Below are 15,893 nucleotides of genomic sequence, written 5' to 3'. Positions count from 1 at the left end.
CCTGTACACTGTGTCTAAAGTGTTGCTGTGTGCTGCTGCTACTGTGTGCTGCTACTGATCTGCTGTGAGTACAATAAAGACCATTGCTGCTTTTATAAAGAGACTGTGTGTGTGAGATTGGAATCTCTCGCCCTGGGACCAGGGCTTTCTCTGGGAAGATTCCAACCTATCCCCTAGGTTTTGCCAGAGACTGGAGGCGCTGCACCACAACCACTAAACAATGGAGGCATATACCCCAGAAGCCTGGCCCTGTTATCCCCCACACCAACGCGGGAGACTCAGGCCCTCCTGTTCCAAGCAGGTATGCACCACCATACACATGTAGCCAGCCCTCAATACACATTAGAGGCACGATCTGTGTCTGGGGGGGGGGAACATGGGCTACAAAAGTATATTTTATTAACAGTTTGTTTAATATGTTGTGCACGGTAAATGAGCTGGGACTTTCAAAACCAATGTTCCGACAGGCCTACAGGGCTCCCAAGTTGGTGCTAGTGAGTCTGCTGAACATCGGAGATGAAAGCCACCAGAGGATGCCAGGGGTGCGAAGACCATTTGGGTAGCAGGGAATGGCTCAAGTAACCACATCCTGGGATGAATGGCAGTTGTCCGGGCTGCCATTTGCCTGACCAGACTTGGAGAAGCCTGACCCAGCGGGTGGCATCTTAATAGCAAGGAACTAAAGTGGCAAACGTGCGCATGTTTCTTGTCAGATTCAGATTTTTCTGACCGCTAAGGCAAATAACGGGTTAACACCTAAGATTTTTGAGAGGGGTAGGGGGATGGGTGATGGGGGTAATTGCCTTTGGGAATATGGCTTGTCCCGTGGGGGGGGGGGATGATAAGCAGTTAACCCGTTGTCTGCCTTAGAGATTTACTAGCCACTAAGGTAGCCAAGAGGGGTAGGTAGTTAAGTTTATTTGTGTATTAACTTCTTTGATGCCTGTGGTATACCTTGGTAGCAACAGGCATCAAAAGGGTTAATGTAACGTCTACCATAGGGTTCCGTAATCATAGACATTACAGAACACTATGGTATACATAGTAGTAATGCGATCGCCATGTGAAAATAACTGCATTATTACTGGTCATTCTCGCATTGCGTCACGTAAAAAAAATATCGTACCCGGAAAATTATTACCTGATATTAACTCAGGTTTTCCAGAGTTTGGTGACTCCAGCTCTATGTGTTTAAACGCTGAATGATGAATGGATGAGGAGAAATAGACAAAATAATGAATTTCACCATAAGAAAAACTATTAGTAGTTTTGGAGGTAGTCAGAGCTTGTAAGCCAGGCCAGGTTATCTGTAACAAGACATCATTATCTGCATGGTACACTGCAAGGCCCTCTAACACTGAATGGCTGGTAGAGTAATTCCTCCCTTGCACAGAATAACCATCATTTAATGCATTGGAACCTGCTTGAACAAATAATTTCTTAGTGCTGAAAAGTATAATGCTCCCTGAGTGCAGAATGCAGCAAGAAGCAGGGATTTAAAATTCATAAACCTTGCATACCTCTCCGCCCTAACTTTTGAGCTTCACAGCTATGCATCTAATTTATACTGTATTAATTAAAGCTGGTGTATGTCCTTGGCATTTTAAGATCCGTCACACACTTTCAGACTGACGTTCATGATTTTTAAAATTGTATTTTGACAAGCCTCTTTAACCCTATGGCAGCCAGATCAGCTGATCTGCTGTGGGGGGTTTGAGGCCTGGACTTGAGCCCTTCTGCTGAAGACTCTCTAAAGCAGTGTTTCTCAATGGGGGTGTCGTGAAAGCCTTGTGTGCCGTGATCCTCCATCAAGGGTGCCTCGACCCCAAGGGAGAAAAACGCAGCTAGCTGCTCAGCTGGTACCTTTTCCGGTAGGTTTCGTAAGCCTGGAGACAGAGATGAATGTGGAGTTTGTAAGATGAGCGTGGGTGCAGTGGTGGTGTAAGGATTCTGCTCGATCCGTGACGGGTTTTGCTGCCAGTTCGTGTTTTCCAGGCTGCCTGCCCATTCTACTCAATTTGGCCATTTTGGTTACTGGCAGCCTGCTATATAAGGCTGCACTTCCTGGTGGGAGTTGCCGAGCAAAGTTCTGTGTTTCTGCATCTCCTGTCGGTCTTTGCTGTCGCCCTTTCCGTTACATGTTTGGATTCCTTGTTGCTGAGCCCAGACCGTGACCCCGACCTCGCTGCCTTCTGTCTGCCCTGACCCTTTGCCTTTTGCCTGGACTTTGCACCAATGCCGCCTGCCCTGACCCCTCCTTCCATACTGACTACGAATACTCTTACAGGACTCTGTCCCAGGGCTCTGGCCGGTTTATTTACATCCCTACCTCAGCCCTGCGGGTCCTCCTCATTTGAGACGAGCACAGTCACAGGTGGATTTCCCATTAGGCCCGGGCCTTAGGCAGCAACATTTTGGGGTGGCACATGGTGTTGTATTGCCATGGCAATGGGAAGGCGCGACAATGGAGGATGAGGGCAGCACCAGGTAAATTCCTAAAGGTGGCTTCTTTTAAATTCGACACTGGGTGGTTGAGTGTGTGCATGTGAAAAGAATGGTGTGTGTGTTGAGTGTAAGCGAGGAGGGGATGAGTAAGGTCTAAACAGCAAGGGGGATCAAAGTTTTTAAAAATCCTTCAGGGGTGCCCGTGCTCAAAAAAAGCTGAGAACCCTGCTCTAAACATTTTCTTTAATCAAAAAATGCTACATAAATGATTGTTTTACATCCTGTTAATAATGGCCATATTTACCAGCTTCCAACAACAGAAGACATCTTACAGCCCATTCAAGTGAAAGGGTTATAAGGTGTCTTCTGGTGCTGGAATCTGTCTCATGGCGTAGCACCATTTATTTAATATGGGCTTTGATGCTTATTACATCCTTCCTTATGAGTATTTAGAATAATCAAGTTAACTTTTGAAGACGCAAGCAGTGAGGAAGGGAAAACAATTATTCCTGATATTCCAATAACATCTTGCTTATCAAGTTTTATATATTGATACAATTAGCAGGTGAGGTGTATGCCATCATTCACCGGCAAATAAAGGAAGGGAAATTAAGACACAGGGGTCTGTTCGTGAAGGTCTGAAAAAATGGGGTAAAACATTTCTAACTAGTGCAAAAAACGCAGCAGATTTACCATGGAAAAAAAATATGTATATATATTGTGATGTCTGCATCAAGTCGCAGAATGTTAGGTCCCATATTAAGGCAGGAACTCTGTACTCCTTTACACAGGGTTTGTTTACAGGGGTAGAAAGCCTAGCTGGCATGCACATAGATTAAGCAGTGGGCTCTGCGGCCGTGCCAGAGACACCTGAAGTCAAGGCTGCTGGTACGCTGAGTGGGAGATTTGAACTTGACTTGCTCCAACTTGTATCCTGCACTGCCTGGATACTCTGGATTTACTACAGAAGTGGAAGCTGTTCCGGGAAAGTCATTTCGGTGGCACCGGACACCTAAGCAATTGAGATTTCCTCTGTATTGTGCTGAAGTTTTTGAGTATAAGCTTTATCCCGTGAAAGAGTCCTGGTCTCCCGTAACACTGATCTCTTCCCCGGCACAGGGAAGCAGCTTCACAACATGTTGAATGAGGGATTCAATATGATAGATCTACCCAATTGGTAGTGTACTAATATATTCAGCACTGCATTGCAGTACCGTATATTCACTTTCAGGGGTGTGAGGTCTACGTGGTAATACTCCCTTAAGGTTCCTATCCAAGCTACTTCTCAGAGCTGGAGAAGAGATCAGCTCTATTCAAATAAATGGGACTAGAATCTTCTCCAGCACAGTGATCCAGCGTCACAGCATATTTAGTTAGGGAGCTGTGATTTTGTTGTTTGGCAAATTAAGTTGGCAAGCTCCCAATGAGCAGGAGATGAGACCTGAGAGATATGTTTGTGGTTGCTAGTAAGAGTGGAGACCCTTTTAGCTTTCAACAGTGATGCATGTCAAGCTAGTGGTTATTGGCAGGTGAAAAATGATCCCTTCACACGAAGGTAGAAAACGAGCCATTTAACCTCTCATGTGGCTTCCTGAAATCCATGCTCTGTATTTTGGACTAAGTGAAGTGGCCAGAAGAACATTGTAAAGGTCAACGGGCTAAACCACAGCAAATGTAACATGAGACATTATTCACTGACGAGATTATGCTATTTGAAAGTGATGTACGCTCTGCACTAGGGCAGAATAAAGTGAGGCTGCAAAAGGGTATTTAATAAGAAAAGTTTGCTTTGACGCACTGCACCATTTTCTGCTTTCCGCTACAGTAAGGCTCCAGGAAACAGTGCTTGACAAATCAAGGGTACGAAGCGCATAGGAGTTCTCCATGTTAGACATGTTGTAGTTGAAATAAAGTAACATTGTAATTGAACCTGGTCTCTTCAAGTTACAATTTTTCCAGTTTTCACTGAAGCAACTTGGGAACTTCCATTCTCCAGGAAACAGTAGCTCACTGGTAATGTCACTGCCTTTGAAGTAGGTGAAGCCAGTTTGTGTCCCAGTGTCATTTCCCTGTGCCCTAGGCACCAAAAGCTTTTCTCTTTAGGCTGGAACATATTGTGCCTGCAAAATATTATGTACAATGCTATGTACACTGTTGGTGCAATATAACTTAAATTATTACAATTATTTTAGCCACCCTGACTTGGCAGAGAGAAGGGAGAAAAAATGATGCACACAGAAATGTCAATTTAAAATACATTCATTTATAATATATGTACTCTTAACACCTCCCATTGACTCTCCCTATATATGTATCTATATGTTTGTCATCATTATCATCCCTCATCTATCCACTGCTGGATTAAGGCTTCCTCAATGGTCTTCCAGGTTTTGCTGTTGCAGCCTCTCTTCTCCATGTTGCTCTACCACATTTTCTGATTTCATCCTCCCATCTTATTTTTGGTCGTTGTCTTTGTTTTTTAGTTTCCCTTGAAATCCAGTCGAGTAATATCTTTGTCTAACGATAGTAATTTCTTCTTGTGATATGTCCGACACACTACCATTTAAATTTTTTTACTCTTGTGATGATGTCACAGACTATACACACACACACATTATTACAGAGTTTACATAGGATTTGATGGCAGTGATAATGCATAAAATTACAATATATCCCACCATAATGTGCCAGCCGGAGAAATGACCATAGCTACATCTCTATATAGGTGGTCCTCAGTATCCGACGATCTGTTTTCTGTCGAATGGCTTATACGACACCACATCATGCAATCCGCTGGATGCATTATCCAACATCGGAACCGCCTATCCGACACGGATTAACATGGACCCGCAATCTGGCGGTCCGTTATCCGACGGCGGTTATTGGGATGGATTCCGGCGGATAAGCGAGGACCGCCTGTAGATCACATGACTGTGATATATGTTGATAAATAGAACTTTACCTTGGAAAAACAAAATAAAAGGGTTTTGTTTGGGGGCGTGGCCAGGACTCCGAGCGTCGGCTCAGCTCCTCAGCAAAGAAACTAATCTAGGCACACATTTGCCTAATAGAGGCTATCTACAAGCTCCAACTGCAGAGGACTGAACTAGGTAAGCTGAAAACGTCCCACTGCTAGACCCTGGGACCTCCCTGTGGATGAGCCATGGCCAGGGAGAATTAGGGAGAGATCTGGGCAGCCACTTCATGGGATGCCTAAGATGGGCGCCGGAAACACAAAGCCCTGCTGACCCGAGATCCGCTTATTGACAAGGAGCCAGCGGGATGAACCCACAGAGATCGAAAGTCCCCAAACCAGCGATTGTGCTTGGATGGGCTCCGGTGCCCTCACAGGTGAGCATGGTGGGCAAGCAGGAGCCGGAGAGCTGAGAGCCAGAGCCACGGCTGACGGCGAGCGGGAGGAAGCTGAAGCGGAGGCAGGAGACAGGTCGCAAAGTGGTGGGGGGCTGCCGATTGGCAATAACCACTCCGGCGTTGTAGAGGGCACTCGGCGATCAGCTACTGGCCAGTGCGGTAGCTTAGAAGCCACAGAAGAGTGTAGGGTGGCCATCTTGCCCTTGCATCCCATAACCGCAGGAGAGCTAGAGACTGTCTCTCATTCCCCCCGGCTGATTACCTGACCGCAGCCTCGGAAGGAAGGCTGGCCCCTGGCAGATTCTCTCCCACATCCCACCCCCTGTTGGGGTAAACAAGCAGCAGCCTGCTAAACAGGGACAAGGACCACCCAGGCCCAAAATGGCATCTGAAGGCCTCTAAAAAACAGCTGTGAACAAAAGTGCCTGCCTCTGACCCCAAGGGGAATCACCCAGACAGTCATCTCACCCACGCACATTTATCTTTAAATAAAGACCCCAGGGTAAAACCAACAGCCCAATATCTACCTCCCACAAGGGAACATCCATCCTCCCCTGTTTCAGTGGGAATAAGATCAAGAGGGCGGAAGAAACAGCTAGACAAACCAACAAACACACAAGTTGCGAAACTATAATCTCCCTTGGAGGAACTTGTACCCCTCTACATAAAGATTGGCATGCCCAGATGAGCCCTTATTGAGCTGACTAGTGTGGCCTCCAGAGACCCAGGTTACATAACACCCCAGGCTTAATTCTAAGCCTATGAAAGCGCTTCGGCTATGTCAAAGTACCTAACAAATAAATCTCATCTTGTGCATGCCTCATTTATCATGTCTTCGAAAGAAGTTAGTATCCCGGAGTCTGTAACGGACATTGAGGGATTTATGAGCAATTGAATCTACTGAATCTACAAATAATCTTACCCTGGACGGATGCCACAGAGCTCTAAGATCGAGACCTTAACCAGGAGACAGACTAAAGTATGTGGTGGTGAGATTCCAATACTTTAAAACAAAGGAAGCTTTCAGCACAGTGATGAGATTTCAAGTTTCAAAATATACCCCTACAGGTTTACGCAGACCTGGCGCCATCTACACTCGCCAAAAGAAGAGATCTCTGAGAGGTAATGGTGAAGTTAAGAGACTGCAACATTAAGTATTGGTGGACATTTCCCTTTGGACTCTTAGTAGTTAAAAATGAGAGATCTCAGACACTCAGGAACCTGGACGATGGTGAAGCCTTCCTCGAATATCTAGGCTTGAACTCCCCTTTCTCCGGACTTACACCAGGAAGCGAGAACCCTCTGAACCTAGAGCCATCTTGGTCCACGATTCCCACGAGAAGATCCACCCACCCGAACTCTCCTGCGAAACAGTTACCCAAAGCTGGGACCAAACCCTAAGCTGAGTTCCAGATTTATACTTCAGGTCGGAGTAATTATTGTATTATGTTTTCAGGTTCAATTAATATTGGTTTACTTATGGTTCACTAATGTAGTTTTTGTTTTTAGTAGAAGCATAGATTAGTGGTATCTTCACAAAAGTCTGAAGAGGCCACTGGATGGAAGCCTAGATAGATGGTTTCTCGGAGTCCTGGGTACTACCCCCCAACTATATCTGTGTCACTAAAGACACAGTTGCCCTTGTTTTTTCTTTTGTTCCTCTCCCTCCCCAGATTTTTTTCCCAAGGGCAGGTGAACATCAGGTCTCCCCGGAGACGTATACATGCCCGCTCTTTTTTTTCTGATTTTCCCCATCCCCATCCCTCTTTTTTTTTTTCTCCCCTCACATCCCTCCTCCAGGTCCCTTAACCCAGAATAGCCAACATAAAACGAGGACAATGGTTGTCCAGGGAGGCAGATTAAAAACAGTTTAGCAGTATATTTGTGGACTCCATAGTGTTTAATTCCTTCCTTTTCTCTTCTCCCTTCTTTCCACCCACCCCAACATTTTCCCTAAAATGTTTTATCTCAGTATACAGTATCTTGGCAAGAAATGTTATTTCACCACTGTGCTGCTCCCCCCCCAACCCTCCTTTTTATGTATCCACCCCCCCCCCCCCCCTAGCAGCCCCCTTTAATGTTTTATCTCTGTATATCTCTGCTTGAAAAATACAAAAATTTAAGTAGGGGAAAAAAAGTTTTGTTTACAATAATACATAACCATGAAGAAGCTGTTTCAGCGAAACGCGTAAGGTTAATTCCCTAGACATTGTAGAATATTCCGAAGCACACGGCCAGCTAGACTTTCCAAGCAACACAAGCGACACTTTCTCCACTGACGTCATCTGGCCTAGACGAGATGTAGGAGATTCGAGACTGCAGCGTGAAGCAACAACTCGCCCCCTGTGATTGCAGTCTTTTCCGTGCTGGGCTGTTTCTCAGAAAATGCTTGTTTTACCTCACACTGATGAGACCCAAAAGGTCAAAATAGCTGTCTGTGAGTAGGTTTTACTGGATATGCACTTCTTTAACCCAGGTTGTGCTAAAAATCTGTGTAATGCTGCAGACATATGCTTATAGAGGTCCATGTTAATATGGATAAGAAGCAAAAGGTGAAACTGTGTACTCATTTGCATGTTATTTCCCAGAATCTCTAACTGCAGTTAAACACTGTTTGCTAGGAGATAATGGGGAATAGCAGGGTTGCAAGTCTGTTTGAGACGTGTGAATGTACTCACAAGTGATATTTTTATTTGCAGATAAACTTCTTTTGAAATGAGAAAAACACTTGTGTGTGCTAAGGCAGGGGTGCGAAAACTGGGGGGGGCACGATTTTTTTTTGGTGGGGTGCGGGCGCTTGCAGAGGTCCCGTGCTCATCCCCAAGGCATTTAAATTAAATGCCGGGGGACCGCGCGAGGCCTCTGCAACCTCTACTTACCGAGATTCAGCCGGCACAGGACGCGTCCCCATGGCAACGCAGCATCAAATGATGCTGCGGGGTCATGTGACGTTACTCCACATGACCCCAGTGTTATTTGATGCTGCGTTGCCATGAGAACGTGACGTCAAATGACGCCGCAGGTCACGTGACGTCACACGACCCCGCACCATCATTTGACGCCGAACTAGGTTAAGGAGGGGGCACGAGAACGGAGGAGAGCAGGCCGGGGGCACAGCAAGAAAAGTTTGCGCACCCCTGTTCTAAGGTGCACATATATATATAAAAATTCAAGTATATAGTCAGCAGAATTTCTTTCTTAAGTTTGCATGAGACATTGAGAAATTGCCTCTTTCACTAACGTTTCCTCAACCAAGTAAAAAAGGACAAAATAGATGTGAAAAAAAAAGCATTGGGAGTTATAAAGGCACATTCTCTGCCACGCGCTCTGATTCATTAAGATGATCTCTCATGAATAATTTGCAAAGGTTGTGAATCGGGATTATTTGGCAGGCAAGTGAATGTAATTATACAGTTAAATAATTCAAGTCAAAATGGTTAACTCTTTGGCTGGCAGCAATTCGTTGCAGACCCCTTTTGCTAGCGAAGGGGTAACGTATCCCAGCAGGTGTATTAAAACCAATGTTACACTTCTCTAATCAATGTGCTTTCCCACTGCTGGGGAAGAGATCAGCTCCATTGAAAGAAACGGGACTTCTCCAGCAGTGGGAAAGCACATTGATTAGAGAAGTGTAAGTCCCGTTTCTTTCAATGGAGCTGATCTCTTCCCCAGCAGTGGCAAGCGGTTTCACATCTACCGTAGCCTGATTTTAATCATGTTCAAATTGCGCAGTATGATCACACACTGTAAAATCCTCAGGTTCTCTCCTTGTTTAGAAGAAATATGGACAGAAAAAACAAACATTTTAATTGTCATCTTCCTTTTACTGTGTCATATAGTAGCCCTGATATCTGCATCTTTGGAACTGCAACTGCATTATTTCCTTGTTTAGGCTTGAACTCCTCATTAGCCTCTAATGAAAGTAGTATAGACTTTACATGATGTGCTATTTCTCATTTTGATTCCACAGTTCGGTTTCGGGCATACATTAAAAGTTTTTAATGGAAAGGAGCACCCCGGCGCATAAAAACTTAACAATTAATGAAACCTTAGGTATGTTAGAAACAAATGGTACCGAGATTCCTAAAGACAATAAGATATGCAGATTAAATCATACAAATGTAATAAAAATTAAACAATTATACAAATAGTGATGACAAATACAAAACTTTTGGTTCAGTATACCTAAACCTTGTTCAAGCTTGAACACAAAACCTTAACTAGAAACAACAAACGATAAAACATACATATCAATGGAAATAATCTATAAAATAAGGACTAATGAATAGATGTCATGTAATGGCATGTGGGAAATTTGTTCCCAAAAGAGTCCTTGCTGCAATAAAATTTCCTTCATATGTTAGGCCCTATGGTCCTGATTTAAAAACGATCAAAGAGAAAAAAAATGCTTATCTCCACTTAGTGTCTCAGAAAGGGTTTATATCCTATTCCCTGATTGTAGGGGAATAGGTGGTCACAGTTCAATGTGATTGAGTTTACACTTTGTGATGATATCGGTAAAACAGTATGGACTAACACCGTAGTATTGGGGTAATGTATTATGTCCAGTAGACTGTATATATGCAATACCTCTCTTCAAGTAGAAAGAATGTGGATGTTGATTACTTTAGGCTGCCTCCATTGTTGTATAATGTGTGAGTTTACCGGCAAATGTTGGTGCAGTCTTACACCAGGGCTCTGCTACACGGACCATGAGAATCCACAGTCCTCGCATTCCACCCCGGTGCTGCACTGCTGCCTTCACTGGTGCTTTTCCGCAGCCTTGTACAGAAGACCAATTGCCGGTTCCTCCAGCGGACCCATCCGGGGAAATTCTCCTTTCCTGCTGCTCCCTGGTCTTGGCTTTTTGTAAGTTTACACTCCTCGCGCTCGCCCGGTACTGGGTTGATGTCTTTTCCAGTTCCCAGCTCTACTTCCAGGCTCTACCAGCTTTGCACAATGACCCGATCACTGGTCTCTCCAGCAAACCCGTCAGGGGAAGGTCTCACCCCTGATGAAGCGAAGTGTTTGGTGAAACGCGTAGGGTGATAGTGACCTAAACCTTGCGAAGACCCGTAATTCACCTGTACAGCTATACGTGGTTTTGGTGCCATGACAAACAGCAAGGAAGGAATGTTCCTTCCCCTGATGGGAATAGGAATAAGAAGCTTAAAGTGAGATACACAGTTAGCTCATAAGCATGTCGTTACACAGAATCCTTTTCAGCAGTTTAGTCAAAGTACTGTATGGTGTATGTCAATGGGTGTATTAGACCCAGAAGACCTTTGGAAGACATATAAATGAACAAGTGAATGATACGTCTTTGCTGAAGAGAACCATTTCATCTTTGAATGGTCTCTTTACTGGCTACCAATTGGTTCTGGAGAGACTGGGGACACCAATCAAGTGAGTGGACAGAAGATCAATGTCAACTGTGTCAATACACATGTAATATATGCCAGACTTCAGATGAACAGAGAGGCTAAAGATACAGCCGGTTCTTCTCTACACAGTGCCTGACAATTCACAACACGCTGCTGAGCTGTGTGTATTTGAAGACTCCATTCATAATTCATAATGTTGGTGCTGGGTTTTCTTCTTTTGTGACAGATGAAAAGAAGCGTTTGACAAATGTAGCAAATAAGTCGTGATTACGTTAAAAAAATATATTCTGTTTTAGTGCAGATTTCATTATTTTAGATTGGATGTTTTTCTTTCTTTTTTTTTTTTTTTAAACACTTTTCTCCCAGTCTGAGATTACAGGAAAAAAACAGGTCAGAATTAATATTACTTTGAATCATTCCTTGTTTGTTTTTAACACTTTCCTTGCCAGAGTGGTCTGAGACATGGCAAAATAACATTACAGAATCTTGCAGTCATTCTAATAAATGCGTAGTGGTCTTGGTTGCCGTCTTGCGCTCCGGTGATTTGCTGTTACACAGTTCAGTGTTAACAATAAGTGCTGTGTGTCGTCTGTGTGGAGAGGAAGGTGAGGGGAACTGCCTCTAATTCAATTGATGGGGATCAGAGGTATATTGTAAAATCCTTACCTCTTCAGCCTGTCTTCCGATCTGGGCAGAAGAAAGTCCCGGTGCTTATGTCCGTTCTCCGATCCATGAAGTGGTAGGCGGGCACTAAATCAGTCACGGGGTCTCCCCCAGTAACCCTCTCTCCTTGCGGGTGTCCTGGATCTAATGTAGGCAATTGAAAGAAGGTAGAGGTATCCGAAGCCACTGCAGCGTACTGACAATCAGCCAAAACAAACCCAGGTAGAGGAAAATACTTTATTTCTGCACACACACAAACAGGAACACCATGTCCTCCCTCTACGCGTTTCACGCCACTGCTGGCCCTTCGTCTAGGAGTAGGGAGGCATGGACTGAACACATATTTAAAAGACTCAGAAACCCACTGCCTCCATAGAACATGATAGTTTCAGACACTTTGTATAAAATAGTTTCTGATCCAATTTGTTATATATCTATCCATATGTTGCACACCAGGAAGACATTTCTAGTCTGGCGATTTGTGTTCCTTTCATTTATCATTTTTGGATTCCGCTGCGGATTGGCCAGTTCCTTAGGTCCGTGGATTTCAGCGGATCAATCTCAAAAAGAGTGAGTCACATTTTGTGGATTTTTTATTATTATTACCAATACACTCCGTAGATCCCGCAATCCGTTGACAGACTTGTAGATTCTAATGCAGATTCTTAAGAATCCGCCAATGGATTGCTGAATCCGCGGATTGGATTTTACAAATCCGTCAACGGATTGTATCCAATGGCATTTTTTAATAAATCTGCGCGGGTTTAAACCGACCAAATCCGCCTGTGAATTTTACACCGCAAAACTAATTTTGGTGGTAAAATACGAGAAAATCCAAGAAACGCATTTGGGCGGATCCGCCCATTTCTACTTCTGGGCACAGAGTTATAATGACAATACATGGTTACATTTAATGAACAGAGGTTATACATTAAATTTAAAGATATTTCATGGACAGTTAAAGATATTATATGACATGGCAAAAGAGATCTTTTAAAATAAGTACAAATAAATAAAATGCAGAAAAAAATGTTGATCAGCACAGACTGCTGCTTTTAACGGGGTAAATCAGTAGGTTACGAAAACCCTTATCCTTGTCTATGCGATTAACCACTTGACAGCATATTGAATTACCCTCTAAATGATTCACATATTTTTAAGAATGAAAATATACATCTTTGGGTTTTAAACGTATGGGTGGAGAATGCATCGCCGGGAACAACATTTAATTTAGACCCAAGTTAACTGACGTTCATTACGTAAGTTGGTAATCAGGACGTGCAGACGGAAGACAAAGAGAATGACATACAGAGCTGCAGGAATGAATGTGCCCTATTATCAGACTCAGGTCATGAGAGGGCCACTCCGAACGTTCTGTATAAGAAGATGCCCAATGTTTCAGTCCTGTAAGGGTGGCCCTTCCTTTATAGGACCAAAATATTGGCTGGAAAAATATGCTTTACAGAGCCTCTGACGTGTCACTCTCATGAACCAAGATTTGAATACGTTTTATTGAAATCTTGCAAAATGTACCCTTTGTTTTGAGTGCAAAAAACTATGCACATCTCTGTAACCCCATTGTACTGCACCAGGGAAAATGTTGGCGCTTAACAAATAAATGATAATAATAATATGCCAGCATTTTTTTGTTTCGCCAAAATTCCTAACATTGCTCCAGACTTGAAACATGGTCAATGGATAATCTACTAAATAGGAGAAATAAGATCATTTCTCTCTCTCTCTCCAGTACATAAAACTGATTTCACATATTTGTTAAACCTTTTTGCTCTCAACATATCTCACAAAACCAGTGAAATAAGAAAATTCAAAACAAAGAAAGATGTTGGGAACTGAATTAAGACCGTTTTGCACAGTTCTGCTTTGTGTCTGACATTGCTGCACCCCCACCCAGGGCTGGGGAGTGAGGAGTGAGCACCAACTTCTTCTTTCAATGACATGTGCTTAATCCTTTGCTGTAATGCATCCTATTAGAACATGTGTTGAGCGACCCTTCCTTAGTGTCCATCAACACACACCCAGATTACAGATTAATGCGCATGCTGCAAAACTGGAGCAAACTACACGGCTATATTAATGCTGTGAAGAGGAACTGGATGAAAATGCTTCTCTTAGCATCAATTCTGCTTCACAAAGGGCCTCGATACTTGTCCCCCAGTTAATGTGGTGGTAATATGCAGAATTACATGCATTGCTGGAGTAATATTACTGCGAAGCTACACCACCAAGAAAAATCTCACTGCAGAGAAAAATGAGTGCAAATTACCTTAATACTTCAGTATATGAAACCAATATTAAAAGTCCATATTAAATATGCAGTGGGGCAGCTTCTCTGTGTCAGGGAAGCTCTGAGCTCTATTTGAATGTCTTCCCTTATTAAGAGAAGCAGCTTCCCAGCATATTGAAGAATAACCTACAGTATAATGAAAATAAGCTGTTAAAGGGCTGTGTGCTCTGACTTAATTGCCACTGATATAGGTTGTTGGGAAGGAATACAACTTTGAAAGAGGAATGTAAAGCCGCTAATTACCAGAACACAATATATCATCATGGTACCTATTTGATGCTGCACATTCAGTGGTTGTTATTTTATATGTATTGGTGAGCCTCCTTTAGATAACATTGTCTGCTGTGGCACTGGTAGTAAAAGCGTGTTGGCAATTACATTATACGAGAAGGGAAAGTAGCTTGCAGTACGCTACGAGAGTTCAGATAAGCAGCCAGGGGCCTGAATGGGAGAAGGCTGTTATGGAATGTGTTACCCTCCCTGAAACTTTCCCAAACGCTAGGATTAAGAGAAATAATTATTACGTGAATCAATACTCATCAGCAGAAGTAAAGCAATTGCATTATTGACTACCACGTGTCCCTTTGCACAATTCTCTAGAAAATACCCAGTATATTGCTTAGTTTTAAGGTGCAACCCTATTTAGAAAGTCATATTAAAAAAGTGAAATCACAGCGGCCAATTCACAAAGCAGTGATAAGTGGTTTAATGGGCGATAAATACCTTTATACAGTTACGTGATATTGCCTGTTCTGCTATTCACAAAGTAGCGATAACAGTTCAGTAGCACGCTATAATGGCTTTTTTACGGCCCTAAACAGTCAGAGACAAAAAAGTCGTCTGTTAGGGCAGAAAATTACAAAATCGCCATTTTTTGGCAGTAACAGCTATTCACAAACCTGTGATAAGTTTATTGACCCCTTAAAGCTCACCATCTTTTTTCATCAGCTAAAGGCTGGTGCAAAAAATATCGAGATGCATAAAATCATGTTTTTTTTAAGGCACTTTTATCAATCCTGAGGCTGGCGGGGGTCTCCAGGTGGTCACCACAGGTGTATGGGGGCCCCACGGGTGTCCAGGGGGTCCTTGAGTGGTCCTCATGTGTGTCTGGGGCCCTCAGGTGGTCCCCGTGGGAGTCTGGGGGCCCCACGGGAGTCCTGGGGTCTACAGGTGGTTCCCATGGGTGTCTGGGGGCCTCCTGGTCGTCCATGCGGTTGTCTAGGGGTCCCCGCTGGCCTGCGGTACCAATCCTGTGCCGAAAACAAAAGTGCAATACATTGCTAGAAATACACCCGCCTCTCCCCCCTCCCAATTCATACAGTACAGTGATGGTCAAAATTACTATTATTCAGATATGGATAATAGTGCATTTGGCCAATTAAAATAAAACATAAATCAGCAGTATAAAGTAAATAAAACTGGCACTTACCCCTGCCATAATGAAGGCCTTCCTCATCCTCATCACTGTCCTTGTCCTCGGTGGGCATCAACAATACAATAAAAAATACAATCTAATGGCCCCTAACCCCTTAATCTCCTTAGCGGTTAGTAACCACTATAGTAATTAAGGGGTTAACCCACCCTCACCCTCTACCCACCCACTCTACCCAGGGACACCACCCCCGCTACCCATTGATTGACACGGTGTTAAAGCATGCCCATATAATATGGGCATACTTTGACTCTCTTGTAATAAATGGGGAAGCTAAAAAAAACAGACCCAA

This window comes from Ascaphus truei, chromosome 9, assembly GCF_040206685.1.
Source record: "Ascaphus truei isolate aAscTru1 chromosome 9, aAscTru1.hap1, whole genome shotgun sequence".
NCBI classification, from domain to species: Eukaryota; Metazoa; Chordata; class Amphibia; order Anura; family Ascaphidae; genus Ascaphus; species Ascaphus truei.
Note: the sequence above shows the minus strand (reverse complement) of the source record.